Source organism: Falco punctatus (genome assembly GCF_963210335.1).
Source record: "Falco punctatus genome assembly, chromosome: 15".
NCBI lineage: Eukaryota > Metazoa > Chordata > Aves > Falconiformes > Falconidae > Falco > Falco punctatus.
In genome coordinates, this window is record NC_137595.1 from 19050736 (window position 1) to 19067353 (window position 16618).

General features: G+C 44.0%; 1 protein-coding gene across 9 annotated transcripts in view; it reads left to right on the plus strand.

Moving 5' to 3' along the window:
• The window catches only part of GAB3 (GRB2 associated binding protein 3), a 79820-nt gene that overhangs the window by 29978 nt on the left and 33224 nt on the right, over positions 1-16618 (plus strand). Inside the window, exon 1 of one of the 9 annotated variants that reach the window (XM_080365461.1) lies at positions 1-7340. The exons of the other annotated variants lie outside the window; for them this stretch is intronic. The gene's annotated coding sequence lies outside the window, so the exon portion shown is untranslated. The remainder of the gene's footprint in view (positions 7341-16618) is intronic. 9 annotated transcript variants of the gene reach the window in all.

The window sequence follows — 16618 nt, forward strand, 5'->3', positions numbered from 1 at the left end:
GATTCTTCCTTGGCTTTGTAACCTATTAAAAAATATATATCTACTTAGGACAGGCTTTTCTATCTGCAGAAGGATTAGATCAAGCATTATACTTTCTCATGTGTTCATGCGTATGTTCATCTTTTCCCGTATCTCTCAGCCTGTCTTTTAAAAGCCTTCTAAAAACATCAGCACCACACTCATGTTCCCTTGAACGGCCCGCACCTATGCTACAGCCACGCTTACTCTTTGGCTGAAAAACATCCATAAACTTATATTTTAGAATCCACTTACTTCTGGCCTATTTAGCAATGTGTGCTTTTGTAACACAAATCTTTGTCCTGACCAGGGGGTGTTTTACCTCCCAATTGGCTTCATTTGAATCTAGCAGTTAGATTTAACATTTTAGTAACTGCATCAGCAACACAAAACCCGGTTGGGTTACTGACTGTGCCATACATGTTACTTTTTACACTGCATCCTAACGAGTCACATTTACAAACTGCTTCTCTGAAAAACATGGTAAGAAAGAGTCATAAGTGAAGGAGAAGAGTAGGAGTAATTCCGCATTCAGATCTAAATTTGTTTCAAGTGTGGGATGAAGCTTAAAATAAGAAAAGATAATAGTTGGGGTTCTGTTGTTTCTTTCCACCTTTTTGAAAAGTCATTTTTGATCATACTCTTTACCTCTTTAAAAATGTAAACTCAAGTGATGGACCTTTGCTAAAGTGTTTCATGAGTTAAAATTAACCTTGAAAGTTGGCAGGAGGTGTTACTTACTTGGCATTTATTTCTACAAATTTTTTCATATCTGACCAGAAATAGGTAGCATGCAAATGTCTCTCTGTGGTTTAAACAAATAAGCCATGAAGTCTAAAAAAGGAAAGCAGTTACTGCTTTCTGTGTACAACTACTGCTTTCAGATGTCTTTTTTGTAGCTGCTAATGCTTGTGACTATGGCCCCATTTTTACTCAAAAAATATTCTGTGTTGTTCGGGTAGGAGGGATCAGAGGAAGGGATTTTACTAGTTTGGTTTTCTTCTGTGAGGAAACACAGGCAATATCCGTCCCTGGAATTCAGCTAGGACTTGGGGGGTGGCATGAGAATGAACCGTGTCTTTCCCTACAGAATGTGAAAGTTTTGTTAATCAAAATGTTAGTTAATCTACAGTAGAAAGCTGTAAAAGTTCCAGACGTGGTGCCCATCCCCAGATGCCCCTGACAGTACCCATGGTTTTACACACATCCTCTCAATGCGCTGTTCTCTGCACTGCTGTGTGTAACACCCAGACACCAAGGGCAACACCTTAAAAGAAAAACTGTCCTCTCATTCAGGGCCACCCTTTTGGGGTATCATTTGCAAGAATTATTTCAGCCTTTGCAGGACAGAATTTCTCTCCTCCTTGCAACTCTGGCTTCAAGTCTGTAGGCAGCATTTTGCATTGGTATGTTTTAATGAAAGCCAGAAGAAAACAATAACTTCATTATGTTTTGCGTTTTCCTCTTTAGTGTATTAGTTTATTTTTGTCAACTTTGAGCTTTTGGATTTAATTTAGCTTAGATCATTTTTAGTTAAGATGAGGCACATGGCTTTAGTGAGCTGTGAGCTCTCACCAAGTTAGCTTTGCTGCTCCTGTTAGACATTTTCTTGGTCCTCGCTCTGCTGGAAGGTTTGATGCTTCCAGACTGGTGTTTTACTCTCATGGTTTATTAGTGAATATTAGTGAATATCGACTGTATTTTAATCTATTTTATTTACTGATACATACTTCATAGACCTCTAGTTTAGCAAAATTGTTTTTATAGAGAATAAGTAAAAGAGAAACACAACTGAAGGATCAGTGACCATTGTCTTTGTTTAAAATATATATTATCCTCTATATTCAGAATTGTTAGGCATTCTTTGCACTTCTACAGGTCGCCAGAGATTGGGCCAGTCATTTGTATAATTAAGAGTTAAGCATTCTAAAGTTCAAAGCACTTTGTTCTTCATTTGTGATTAATCCGGTTTCTCACATTGCACTTCAGCCTTCAGTTTACATACTTGGAAAGCGTTTGGTTGCTGAGCTGCCTTTCTTTATATTATTGTAAAAAAATCAAAAATCTAAATGTGACTTTTTTTAGAGAGGGAGAAAAGTTGGAGAAACCCATTGTGCTGAAGCAGCAACACAATGGAATCTTGCATATGCAAATGTATTTTGCTTAAAGTTTTTCAGTCACAAGGTAATTAATCCAACTGCATTCTGGCATGTTCTAGAAGAGCCTACCCCTTCCAACTCGAAGTTTCTACTTACTGACACAGCCAATACTGAACTGACTGCTGCTGCTGGCATAGGAAGACTGAAAGTGTAAAGGAGATCTAGAGCTTGAAAAAATCTTTCTCGTAACTTAAGAAAATAATAGTAAGAAACTCTATAAAGAGCTGGCTGAAACATATGGATTGCGAATGCACAGAAGAAGAAAGATCAGTTCACAACATTCATACAGTCCATTAGCCTCAAGTGGATTTACAAAGCCTATCTGAGCATATCCTGGTTGGGGGCTCCCTAATTTCAAGGGAGCCATGCAGAGCCCACCCCTCAGCTAGCATCCCCTATGGAAGGGGTGAGCACCTAACCGCATCTGTGCTGAGCTTGTTTGCCGGAGCATCTTATAGATACCTGGGAAATATACTGCCTTGTTGTCCAGACCTAAATTCTGTTTCATCAGTATAGGTAAAAAATGAGTGTGTGATTCAGAGTTTGGCTTCAGCTGACCCATGGGTCGAGCTCTTGCTGTTTGTTGTTGTAATTTCTATAGTTACACTGGAAGCACTCTGGGCATTTAGGTATTTTGGCTGCCGAAAACCAGAAATAACTAGTTGGAATAAAAGTGTTAATAGTCAGATGGCTGTGTGTGAGTCATAGACACAGTGGCCTTTGAGACAAAAGAGAGATTGCTCCGAGTACAGCAGTGGAGAAAGCCCTTCCTCTGTGCAGCCTTACATGCTCAGTGCAGGTCAAACTTAAACTTCCTTACTCAGAGCACAAACAGCGCTTCTATTTATACAGTCCGAGCTCCCGTATCCCAAGATCCCTGTGTCACAGAATCATAGAATCACAGAACCATTTAGGCTGGAGAGGACCTTTAAGATGATCCAACTGTTAACCTAACGCTGCCAAGTCCACCATTAAATCATGTCCCTAAATACCACATCTACACATCTTTTGAATACCTCCAGGAATGGTGACTCAGCCACTTCCACAGAAATATTTAAGGGATCGTTGCGAGGCTTGCAGAAGCAAAGCCTGCCTGGCTCTCACTGCTGAACCCCAGGGAGACTTCTTCCCGGGCAGCTCCTGGACAGGGAGAGGTTAATCGTGCCTGCTGGTTTTGCATGGCTCACTTGCAAATCAAAATTAATGTGCACCCAATGTTCAACACCCAAGAAGATTTACATGTACCTCTCATGCACACGTTTACTTATGGTACTTACTTGTCCCTCCATGGCGCATGGCTTTTGCATTAGAAGAGGAAGTTTCCTCTCAGTTTCATACTATACACAATGTGTATGTTTCAAATTTATACTGTGAAATGGCATTTTTCAGAAAGAAAACCTTCACTGTCTTTGAACTGAGAAGATGTTAGATAGAAGCACATCACTTAGTTGGAGTCAAGATTCTCACTTCATCTTGCCAGGCACTGCTCAGACTTCGGGCAGCGAAAATGGCAGGGAAAACTTGGACCGTAGCCCCCAAAAATTCAGGCTCAATTCCTTGAAGTATTTTACTTTAAATGAGGTTAAGGATTATTCCTGAGCTTGCTGTGAAGCGTGTGCCTGAGTACCTTCTTGAACTGGGATCTAAACTTGAAGGGCAAATGATTTGGTTGTAAATTATTTGACTTTTTTTGGTACCCTTGGGAAACAGCCTGCAACAGCAGAGTTTCTGTCAGGTTGAATTTTGGAGGTTAAATACCGCACTTTATCCTTTTGGACTAGAGAGCTTGGGTCTTTCCTAATTGTGCTAACCATGCTGAAGTCTCAGGATCAAAGTGCTCTAAGGTGTTCCATTTGTTTGCTCTGTGCTCTAACAGCCCTTATCTCACATCACTTTTTGTGGGATTCAGTTAGCAAAACCAGTGACTGTGAACTTCACACTTCTGCTTACAGCTCCTGCCACGATCATTGCTCTATAGACAGAGCAGATCATGTTGAGTTTCATTGTCAGTGTGAAGACACAATACCAGGGGCTGTGGCATTACAGCGGCACGGCTTCCTGCTCTGCGGGCAAGCCTGGAACTAGGTCAAACAACAAAAGCAAGTTATAGTTGAAGTATAAGAAGACACATATCTTCAGGAATGGGGCAGGGGGCTCTCAGCCCTGTCGCCAACCTGCAGACCATTTTTTGCAAAGAAATCCGGGAACTTCATGAGAATGCACATAGAAATTCAGGATAATTAATCTTTTTGCTGACATGAAATTTGTCTGTTACCATGAAAGCATCTTGATGCAGAAGGACTGCACAGTGCCATGGTGTGGGATACCGGTCTAGGTTTGTGTCAGAGGCCCAAGAGCTCTGGACGGAAAAATAAACAAACCCTGGGGTGCTTTGTGATGAGGAGCAAAACCATGCAGAAAAGGGACTGAAGCCTTAAGTGAGTCTCTGTGTTTTTCTGTTATAGCAGAGAAACAGCCTGAGTCTACAGGGAGCTTAGCTGCAGTGTTTTGCATCTTTTTTTGGTGGTGTTTATTTTAGGGATTTGTTGTTGGTTGTGGTACGGTAAGACTGCTTTCACACCTACACACTGAATTATGGTATGCCTAGATAGACACCTTCATCGCTGGCCTGCTTTACACTTGCTCACTGAAGTGTGAACTGTTACATATATACCATGGCCTGGTCTTTTTAATGCTAAAGCGTTATCAGGCATATTTGCATATTTGTTCTTAAAAAAAAATTCTAGATATGTCCGAATTTTAACTGTAGTCACTAGCTTAGAGTCTGCTAACAGTGAGAGCAGGGGGAAAACCCATGTGCATGAGAAGCTCAAAAGAATCTGTTAACATGCTTTATTCTCATGATCTTTGTGGAGTTGTATGGTGGCTTTCTTACTGTACAGCAAGCAAAATCGTTTGGTTGAATTGTTGGAATGAAGGAGCAGTGAGAAAGATTCGGGTATCTTTTAAACCGTGGGTGAGCAGATGCTCCATGCTGTGATGGTCCAGCACTGCGTTTTTGATGCATGTGATTGAGGGTAGAAAAAAAGCATTGCATCCAACACCATTGATTGTATGCTACAAATTTTTTTTCAGTCTGGGAGTGCTAGTAGTTTTATTTTTAATTTCAACAGAGTACTAATAGTTTTGTTTTTAATTTCAATGGCTCTCCTTATGATACTTCTCCAAACTAGTCTGATCACCTTGAGGAAGTTTTCCTACATAGAGCATTAATTCACACAGAGCAGTGATATCACTGATTTTTATAATAATTTAAATGACAAGGTAGAAATCTTTGAATTAAATTATAATTTCTTAATCTCATTTTTTTCCACAGATGCTTTTTCATTTATGTCCTTGAAATACACTTTTACTAGTTGCTATGTAATGAATTACCACTAAATGGCGTTTTTAGAATAAATGTGACACTTATTTTTGCTAACAGGGATACTGTATATCCATCCATAAATATCTAGGCATTTGTGTAGCTTAATATACAATTACTCATGTTCTTTATGTTAAATTTTTTCAGTTAAAGAGATACCATTCTAGAAAGCTTTCTTTCCCCCAGCAGGGATTATTTTATGTGATTTGAAACAAGCTGCATTTGAATGGAATTGGAATTCAGTAAAAATGCACAAAAACATTTTTAAAGTTTTTTAAAAGATTTAGAATTAATAAATTATGTGAAATTACCTACATATAAACTACGTGGGTTTTTCTGTTAAAGTTTTGACCCTATTTTGATTGCAGTTCTTTTTTTTTTTTTTTTAAAAAACATATTCAAACACAAATTTCCAGTTTCTTTGGCAGTACCTGTTTAGAAAGCAGTAAGTGAGATTTAATTAGAAGTCAGAACTTTAATACAAACTGATAAACTGCACAGTCCAGTACCAATTCCTTTGGCTGTTTGAGAACTGCTGTGCACTGAAGCTCAAAGGTGTGATGGTACCCTTCTTACCATATTATACAATTTTAAAACTATATATTTTATACATTATTATAATGTATAATGTATAAATCATATATATATATAATTTAAATATATAGACCATATTATAAATCACGTATGCTGATACATATCAATAACACGCCTGGATTCCCTTGAAGCTGAAAACCTGTGAACAGTGTCTGTGCATAGAAGTGTTAAGTATGTTGAACTTGTGTGTTATTTGCAGCAGAAATGTGACTTGGCTTTGGGACAGCTTTGCTTTTGCTGGGCAGGAAGAGCTGAATCGTTTATTTCTTAGCCACTATGAAACACACTCACGATCAGAAACAGCACAGACAGAACCACCAGCTGCATAGGTGGAGAAAGCTGTTGTCCCGGTCCTGTCCGAGCAGGGCAAGCTGATACCAGCAGCAAATACCTGCTGATAGCCAAGCAGGGAGGAGGCAGGGCTTGTAGCTGGGCTGGCCTGGGACACCCCCTGAGTATCCACCAGTGCCAGGGGATCGCCAGCTGGCACTGCTTGAAGTTTGGTGTCCAGAAGAGTACAAAATTACCTTTTTCAGCCAAGGGTCCTGCCCACCAGGTGATACATGTTCAGTTGTTCAAAGCAGTGTTAGTAAAGGCCAAGATCATTCCTACTCCAAATTTTAAGTCAGAAGCAGCCAGTCTGTGGGTGAGTCACACAGGAATACACCAGCACACGACTTCTATGTAGTGACTTTGCCTACTGATGAGTAAAATACAAGAAACAATTAAAAGCTTGCTTTGAAAAGTCTTTGTTTGAAGTACGTTTCCTTAATTCTTTGGGAGCTCCCAACAGATCTGCCGAATGGCAAGGGACCATCTAGGTTGGGTCTTAGCTTGCCTTTACCAGCAGTGGCACCGTGTGTCAGAGCTGGTGTGTGGAAGGACAGTAATGACAGCTCAAGTGCCAAACCATCATGTAAAAGCTTTATCTAGGGCTTAAGATGGAGCCTGTCCTGGTTGCGCAGGCTGGCGCTTATTTACCTGGGAGCAACTGGAACTCATGCAAGCACCATTACAAATTCCAGTGTATTAGCTGTGATTGTAAACTCCTTGGATCAAAACCCATCTTTTTTTGGTTTTAATATTTTTGTCTAGTGCAACAGAGTCATGGATGAAGGCCATCAAGGAGTATTACAACATTGTGTCTGCATCTAACCCTTTTTTGGATTCCCAGGGATGCACAGGTTTGTCAGACTGTAGGTATTATCTTCTTTCATGGTTGGAAAGAGCGCAATCCAGTGCCTTTCTCCAGGTGTCCTCCCACCCCAGCCAGTGCCAGAGCTATCAGCTTAGCAAAGGTGATGCGGCTTCTTCTGTCTTCAGCCACTTGTGCTGAAAACATCTGACCTGGCAATGTCACTTTTAAAGGCTGCTAAAGTCAGCTAAAGATGTAACAAAAAAGATACAGAAGACTGTTAAAGATGCAGGGAAAGCAGAGCAGTCCTCCCTCACCTCAGCCTCAGCGTCTGCCCAGCATCACTGACTGTGGTGGCTGCAGAGGCAGAGGAAAGCTGGAGGAGGAGGAGGAGGGGGAAGCTTACACAACTATTACTTGCTCTCATCATCCCAAAGGACCAATTTTCAGACCATTACCTACTTTCCCACACATGCAGACACACACACTTCACTGATCTGGAGAGGACTTATAAGTTAGCATCTGAGAAATAATTATCAGTATGCAGACACCATTTGCTTTAGGGGTTGCTAGTTGTTCTCCAGGAATGGCTAATGCCGAAACCCAGAAGCAGCCTGGGCCCAGTTGTCCTACTGGAGAAAATGTATGGTGCTATCAGCTTATTTTTCTCTAAGGCACATGTGGTGTCTCTGGGATCTTTTAAATCTGTCTTCGGATTAGTCACAGAGCAGAGGCTTTCTCCGTTCTTAAGCCAGCCCGACAGACACAGCTATCTAGCGAGCCAGACTAGCCCTCTCCAGCACAATCGCAGGAAGTTATTCCAAGCCTCAGACAAATCCCATTTCTATCTCTGGAAGAGTAAAAGGTCAAAAAACACCAGGCTGTAGCTCTGCCAGCAATAGCAGCCCCAGCGGTCGCAGCATCGTGGCGGGGCTGTGCGGAGTGGAGCACAGGCGCAGGGCTGCCTCCTGCCACGGCTCTGCCCTCCTGCAGACATGGTGGCTCCTGCCCACGCATCTCCAGGAGGAGGTGGAGGTGCATGCGGCTCGGAAAGGCCTTCACAGGCCACGTCATTCCACAGGCAACCCTGGGAGAGGGGCAAAGGAAAGCGTAACTACCAGGTTACCAAAGCAGACTTTCCCTGCGAGTCAGCGGAGCCCTCTGGTCCCGCCTACCATATTACTGTTGGCATCCAGCCACATCCCCATCCTCTCCCAGCCATAGGCAGCTTAATTAGCACAAGTCTTGATTAGCTCTTGCCCTCTGCTTGCAGTGTACTAGCAAAACAGGAGCCTTCAAGGGCTCTCTGCAGTTCTTTAGCAGCAGCCAGGTGCCTCCAGGGCCAGCTCTCCGAGCTGCCCTGGCCTGGCCATGCCTGCCACGCAGTGCTTTGGACGCTTTGCTGTTGCAGTGGCAGTGTCTGCAATCAAAGCAGGGACATGAGGCATTCCCTTTCATCATTCCTCACTGTTCTCTTAGGATTTCAGTAATGGCCTCTTCCCTCCTGTTGCTTTGCTGACTTTTCTGTTTGGCTATAGCAAAGAAGATACCTCATAACAACGCATACAATGGCCAGCCCACGGCCTGATGATTCAGAGCATGATGGGGCTACTCCACCCACAGTAAAAACTTCGGTGTGATTTGGAGAAACCCTTGCCTGAGGTGCTGGGAGGACTGCCATACCGGCCATGCCTCCCTCATCCCAGGGCAGGGGTTTGCTTTCAGCGCTCTGCCAGTTGTGGTGACGTGAAACACTGCAGATGGAGCTGCTCCTCACCGAGGTTTTTCCTGCTGAGCTGAAAAGTCCAATCCTTTGCATGATCGCTGCAGTTCGTTTTTTATTTGTCCTTCCTTCAGCTTTCCTGCTTCTCCCATTTCTGCCTTTCCAATTTTCTTGCCCATTTGGGGGTCCCCTACTCTCTCTTTGTAGCTCTCACTTTACTTCATATTGCTCTACTTTTGCTTTGCTCCTAGGACATAAACACCCTTGAAATGACTCCTGTTTAAACACAGCCTTCATCCCTTCTCCCATCACTACCTACAAGCACCAACAGGACTGTGATACCCACATGCTGTCACTCCTAAATTAACCAGGCAGGAATCTAAATGGCAGAACCAGGGGGGCAAAACATTGCCTGCCAAAACAGAAGGCATTTGAGACCTTTTAATAAAAGAGACCTAGAGCTCCTGTATGCATGTGCAGGACTACAGAGAACAGCACTTAGAAACAGCAGTGGCTAAGGGCTGCATTGGTGCCGATACAGGTGTCAGCTGTGCTGTCCCCGCTGCTGGGCCACCTGCTGGCACCCAGGTACCTCGGCTGCCTTGGAAATGTGTTTGAGTCACTTGCTGAAAAACCTTGCAGCCCTACTCCCCACCAGTGCCAGACAGCTTACTCTCCCCCAGGAATCTGTATTCTTTGTAAATAGGGCTGAACTGACCCACACGGCTCCCAACCGCCACATTTCAACTGAGGGCAGCAACAGGGAAAGTCCTATTTGTTTTTCTGTAATAGACTGAACACTGTGGGTTCAGCCCAGAGCCAAGGATGTTTCATATAGTTTCTTTGTTGTAAATCTGTCTGTCTCCACACCCTCCCTAAGACAAATGCTCTGAGCAGCAGTTTCTTTGCCAGTGCGAAGGCACTGACTGTCAAGGATCTTCGCTCTTTGAAGCAAGCTGAAAGCGAATCGTTGGGCGCAAACCTTCAGTTATTTAACCGTTCTGCAGCTAGGGCATCGCTGGTGGGAGGACAAGGACAATTCGGTGTTGACTGCAGCAGGAGTGCAGTGCCCTGGGCACAGGCAGGAGGGCCCTGTGGATTAACTCTGCTCACACATTCAGCTGATCAGGGAAATGGTTATAGCTGTGGAGAATCTGGAGTTTTTATGTGCCTGCTTTGTGGTTTGAGTAGATCTCAGTGTATAAGGCTGTCATGGCATTTCTCTTTCTCTGTCTTCACAGATCTATCCCATGGGATTAGAAACAATAAAACCCACTTAAAAACTGAAAATGAGATTACATGATTTCAAAAATCAGCAAAGGAACTCCAAGTCAGCCTGAATTTCACTTCAGCTCCTGTTCTGCAGTTCAAGTTGACAGCGTCATGTTAGCATTAGCATTAGCCATGCTTACATTCACTTCCTTCTGAAGCATATGCAAGCACTGCAGACTACGTAGTGGCCTGTATGCTTCCAGTTTTGAGGATTTATAAAGTTTGCGCTGGGTGAGCTATGGTTTTCAGACCAATTGACAAACTCTTCCTGCCAGAGGAAAGCAGAACACAGACTTCATGGTCATTACCTGGGTCAACAAGGGGCCCTTCACCCTGACACAGCACGTGGCCTCACCAGCTGGTTGGAGTTGCATCATCCTGGGGAGCCCTGTAGCCTCACCAGGGCTAGAGCCAGATGTGCTTCAGGTGTTCCAGATGTGCTTCAGATGCTCCCTCCATTTCAGGGTGCAGGGGGAGCAAATGTACAGATATTTACCCCAGGGCAGAAGGTGTGTAGGTGACTGTTGCACAGGGCTGGTGGCACTGCCCTGCTGTGTGCAGGGGGCTGTGACGGCATCGTCACTCACAGGCACTGAGGTGAGGTGGGGTAACAGGGAGGAAAGGGGATGGCCAAGGAGCTAGTGGAGCTCGTCATATTCCCCACTTTCTTACAGCCTTGACATAGGAGAAGGCAGCTGGATGGAGGCGTGACAGGCCCCGCCAGCCTTGTGCTTGTGGGACACAGCAGCCTGGGTCTGAAGGATCCCTCATTTCTTTAGCTGCAGGCACCAGAAGGGTGCGGGGAGGCACCTTTCCCTGCCGCAGCATCCCATTTACCTCTGGGGAGCATGATGCCATGGGTTTCTCCAGTGCCAGTTCATTCAGCACCAGCAGCAGGGGGGATGGGACTTCCCCACACAGCAGCAGTCCAGTCTCGATGCCTTCTCCTCCTCCCCAGTCCTTGATGCCTCCAGGGAGCCCTGGTGCTCCCGCCCTGACTGGGGTGTGCAGTGGGGAGGCAGCCAGCAGCCCCACGCAGAAAATGATGCAGTCACAGACTGCATCCATGTCCTTACTGCTCCTTGGTGACCTCATTTTCTGGGTGTAGCTCAGAGTGCAAAAAACACAAAAAAAAGGGGATAGGGAAGGGAGGAGAAGAGATAGAGAAGAAGTTGCAGAAAAGCAGAAATAAATGCTGTAGTTTTGAAAATGACTGTGGAAAAACCCAGCTGGCTCATTGTCCTCACTTTTGTAACAGTAACATTGATCCTATTTCACCATCCCACAAGCACATACTCTTCTGATAGTTTTACAGTTTTAGAAAGATTAAGATCCGGATAAGCTGCACAACACCACTGCCTTCAACTGCGTTTACCAGTTTACATTTACTAAGAATCTGGCTTTTGGTGTTTCATAGATTAGTGTGCTGACAGTTTGAAAAATGATAGAAAGGGAGCTATTACCCTTCTCCCACATTGCTCATATTTAAGATATTGCTGAGCACATTAATTGCACGTTGTTCCCAATAGATCAAGCTGAACTTTCATTTCTGAAATCTGTTTTTACTCCCAAACTGTTTCACTATTTGTGGAGTTTGGCAGAGAGTTTGACTCCTGCTGTACTTGCAAAAAATCTGCATTAGAACATACTGACAACTGGCTGAACATAACCCCAAAGAGAAGGCACCTGCTCAGGAAAGCTGGCCTGTCCTTTTGCAAGCTGCAGCTGCACAGAGGAACCGGCACATTTTGGCCGTGCCTGAGGAGCCAGACAGTGTGTGGGGACAGGCTTACCAGTTCCCTCCAGCCTGGGCTGCTCTGGGGCAAGCCACACCACTTGCATCTGTCATGACGCAGATATCACAGAAGTGTCACCATGCCATCAGTCACCCCACAGCGATGAACCACTCTGGATGTGAAATCCGTGGGGTTCTGCAGAAATGAGCTCTTTCTTCCTCTCTTTCTCTCCATCCCATCTGGTGAGCCCTCGCTGCCCTCCCTGGCACCCAGCAGCCCTCCCATGATTTTACACGTGTGGGACCTGGCCCTTCATGGCACAGGGAGGACCATCTGGTGAGGAGCAGCCCCGCTCCTGGCCTTCCCATTCCCCGTGGCCGGCATGGGGAAGTTTAGATATTGCACTGGCACAGGGTCAGGGTGAGCAGCAGGGAGGCCGATGTGGATGCACAGCCAGGCAGGGCAGTGCAGTGCATCACACCTTGTCATTGTAATGCTGCATCGAATTTGGGCTTTGTACACCACAGAGACATCAGGACACTACCCAGTACTAGATTAGGCACATTCCTGAGCAACACCCGTCTGCTGCCCACAGGCCAGCAAGTAGGAAGCTCGTTTGGGGCATCCTGAACTTGCTGCCTGGGTTGTGCACTGCTATGGCCACCTGAAAACCCAAGCTGTCCAGGCAAAGCTGGCGTTTGGCAAGTCCAGGGGATTTCCTAGGAAATAAATCATGGTGCACAGTTGTTTTTAGTGCTGCTGTGATCAGAGTGCGAGCCTGTAAATATGAGGACATACCAGAATTTGGAGTGTTAATGATAAAGTGTGCAATGTGCCAAATGTAATTGTTTTCCTTTTGCAGCCTGTTATATTCAGATGTTGAGGAAATGATTTAATATTTCTGAATATGTTGTGATTTCATCGTTTGATTCAGCAAGGGAAGTTTGAGAAGGCATGCAAATTAAGATAAACATTAAATATGCTGTTAGTACTTTATTTGCCATGCTAAGTTTTTTCTTATAGCAGTGCTCTACAGGGTATGACAGCCCAGGGCACATAGATGTCTTCACGTCCAGACAGAAGTTGCAGCAGTAACAGGGGCCTGAAAAAACTTAACCAGTATGTGACTTGCAATTGGAAGGACCAGTCTCAGGAGGTGAAAATAGAAAGGGCCGAGGATGAGTGATACAGCTGAAGACCCAGGCGCAGTCTTGAGGCCACTGGGTTCGTGCCCTGGTGCTCATTCCCAGCTCTGTCAGAGCACTGAGCTCCACGGACTGGTGTGAAGTAGGCAGAGAACAAAACAATACACTGAGAAAAAAAGCGCAGGTCTGCAGAATTTCACAGGCAGCATTGCCTTCACACAGCAGAGCGGTGAAATGCGCAATTATCTCCTAAGCATGGGAAGTTTACATGATGAATGTTTGGATACATGAGCTGACTTTAACCAGCTGACTTTGTGAAATGCGCCTAAAACGTGAAGGAAAGTGGAGCTCGCACGGTGTTATTTCTCCAAACCTTTAGCCCTAAAAATCCTGTTTTCTTGGATGAGACGTGGGGCACAATGGCAACAAAAAACAATTCTGAAAATTCAAGAGAGAATTCTTAAGCAAACAAAAGAAGACCTGGCACAGGAAGCATTGTTTATAGTTTTCGTAACATTTATGTATTTTAAAATAAAAAATGACAGGCAGTGGATGCTGTATATTATGACCCATATGAGTGATGACCACTTTTCCACAAACTAAGGAGAATGAAAAAATAATTCAAAAAATGTTTAAAAAACAGCTCAGCCTCCTGTGAAGTGTAAAGCACAGATTAATTTAGGACAGCTTTTAGAGAAGAAAACCCAGTTTTGGAAACGTAACACTGCCTAGCAGAATACTTAAGGGTAAAGCAACACAATTTAGTTGATGAGAAGACAAGCTGAAAACAGCAGAACTGCAATCAAAATAGATTTTAAAATTCCTTAGTGTAGCTCGTTTTCTAATATTGTACTTTGAAATGAGAAAATGGATGCAAAACCAGCTATTGAGCTCTTCCAGCCTCCTTCAGTGTTGTTGAGGTTTAGCTCAACCCCCTCGAGGGGTAGCATGGGGCACCCAATATACACCCCCCCAAAACACATTGGTGCTTGTGTACATGCAATATAGGAACAGACTTCACCCAACACATTTCACCATGTGTTTTGATTTGTGTCTTACCCACACTCTTTAATGCAATTATGATATTTACTAAATAGGTCTTACAAATAAATTCTAGTTTATAATCTGGTTTGTCTTCTGTAAATATTCAGTGGGGGAATCTGGCCAGTGATGTCTGGCTTAGGCTGAGCATCTGAATCACACAGCACTGTTTCCAGTTTGAGAGTGGAGAGACCCAATTTCTTGAATCACAGTTCTGTGACAAATACAGACCTTTCCAAATTCCAGCTTATTTCATAAGCCTGCCTAGCCCCCAAACAGAGTCTTTTACCATGCCTGAAGCCACCAGTAGGTGTTTGCTCTCTGGCTGGAGAAAATGCAGTGTTGAGGGCAGCCTGTGCGTAAGCCACAAAACCCAGGCTAGACCCATGAAGGGAGAGTTAATCTTCTGATGTGGCTGATAGAAAAGCTCCTCGTCAGTCCAGAGGCAGATTTGCTTTATTCAGATAATTTCTTCATACCGTGTTTCCATTTTTGGGAATTGCATTTCTCAGATCTTCCTGTCAAAAGGAGGACCTGGCCCCCTCAGAGCATATGGGAGCTTTGCCATTTGCATCAGTGGAGTTTAAATGTCACCGCAAAGGCCGGGAGGTTCCCATGGGACTGATTTCAAGCCAATCTGTAGATCCCAGTGGAGATCTTCAGAGCCTGTATAGCTAGGAGCATGCAGTGAAATCCATGCCCCCCTCCACACGCCTAAATCCAGAGGTCATCTGGATGCTAGATAGTGGTTGTTACAGTAGTGGACCTATTTCTGTTTTTCTTTCTATGTTTGTACGTATGTCCAGAAAGATTGGTTCTTATTTCGAGCAAATGTGACCTGCTTTCTAAGACAAGTTCTCCCACACACGTGCGCCTCCTCCCTGTTTTTCTGCTTGCCTCCTGCACACTTCCTTTCTCTGGGCAATTTTAGGAGTGAAATGCAGTGCAGAGGTCAAAGACTTTGCGGCATGTAGCTGTGAATTCAATAAGAACGTAAAAAAAACCTGTCCAGATTTGGATGTGGAGAATACATCTGATTACTCCTGTGCGCCCGAGCTGGGAGATCAGCTGAGCTGCTGAGCAAAACCCTGAAGGCGGGTTCATTTCCCTACACCGAACCACATTGTTATGATCAGGCAGAAGTGTTACAGCGTAAACATCTGTGGCTTTTATTCTGATCCTGCTGCTACTCTGGTTTTCTTCATTACATCTGACAGCGTGTTGTTGAAGGGTTTAGTTTAAAAAAAAAAAAAAAAAAAAAAGCCGCGGTGTTGTGGTCCCTTACTAAAAGAGTCCTTTTGCCCTGTTTCCTGTTTATGTCGGAGCCGTCACATCATGTGAGCACAGACAGTTGTAGATAGGCTGCGTGACTGTTGCTGACCTCACACCACATGTTCAGTTAACAAGGTGAAACAGCAAATTGTGTTCTGTTTGTGTAAAGAATACTGAGAAAACTGCCAGTTCCAAGTAAAATAGGAGAGGGACTCCCGATAGCCCGAGGCAGGGTGCAATCTCCAGGCAGTTCTTTCTGGTCTTTAACTGCTTTGCACATCTGTATTTATGTCATGCTTGTGAGTTACAAGAAAGGGGATTAGCCCCAACTCCATTTCTTTCCTTAGTGAAGCAGTTTTGGAGTCCTTCCATAAAAGCTATTAGTTTAGCAAATTTGCTCAAGATTTTTCCAAACTTCAGTCCCTTTGGTATATATGTTTTCCTATACTTGCTTCCAAAAATGACTGAAAATTCCTATGACTTAGCTAGCTTCAGTTATCCACCAGATGATTGTGCCCAGCATTTGCATTTCAGAACTGTTGTTCTTTGAACAGTCTGGGAGCAACCTAATTTTTATTAAGATCCCAAGGATCTGTGCAGAGCCTTCTAAAAAACCTTTAAGATTATGCAAGACACTTGGATTAAAGCCATTCTAAGAAACTGAAATTTACCTCTATTCAAGGTTATATCTTACTACTATTATGATATTAAATAATTTATTGTGAACAAGTCAGAGAGATCTTAAGGTTTTCCAGGCCATTTTACAGAAGTAGTTTCCATTTAACAGTAGGAATCCCTATTGTGCCGCGTGAGGTTTCAGTGGTACTTTTCCCACTAACAGAAAACAAAGTTATGTTCTTCAATCCAGGAAGGCCTGTATCAGTGTCTTGGTTCCTCCTTTCTCCCTGTTTTCAACTTGTTTCTGTCAAAAGCCCAATCCTGCATCCTGAAAATCAGAATTTTATTTTCTAACTGACCAGGGGAGTGGCACCAAGCCAGACCGGCGGTTTTCTGTCTGTTGACCTCTGCTACCTTGAACAGGTCAACAAGGATTTCAGATGGAAAATTTGCACCATAAACTGGTTGAAGCCAAACACACAGGTGTGAGTGCGTACCTGTGGGTGTACAGGTAAGCATC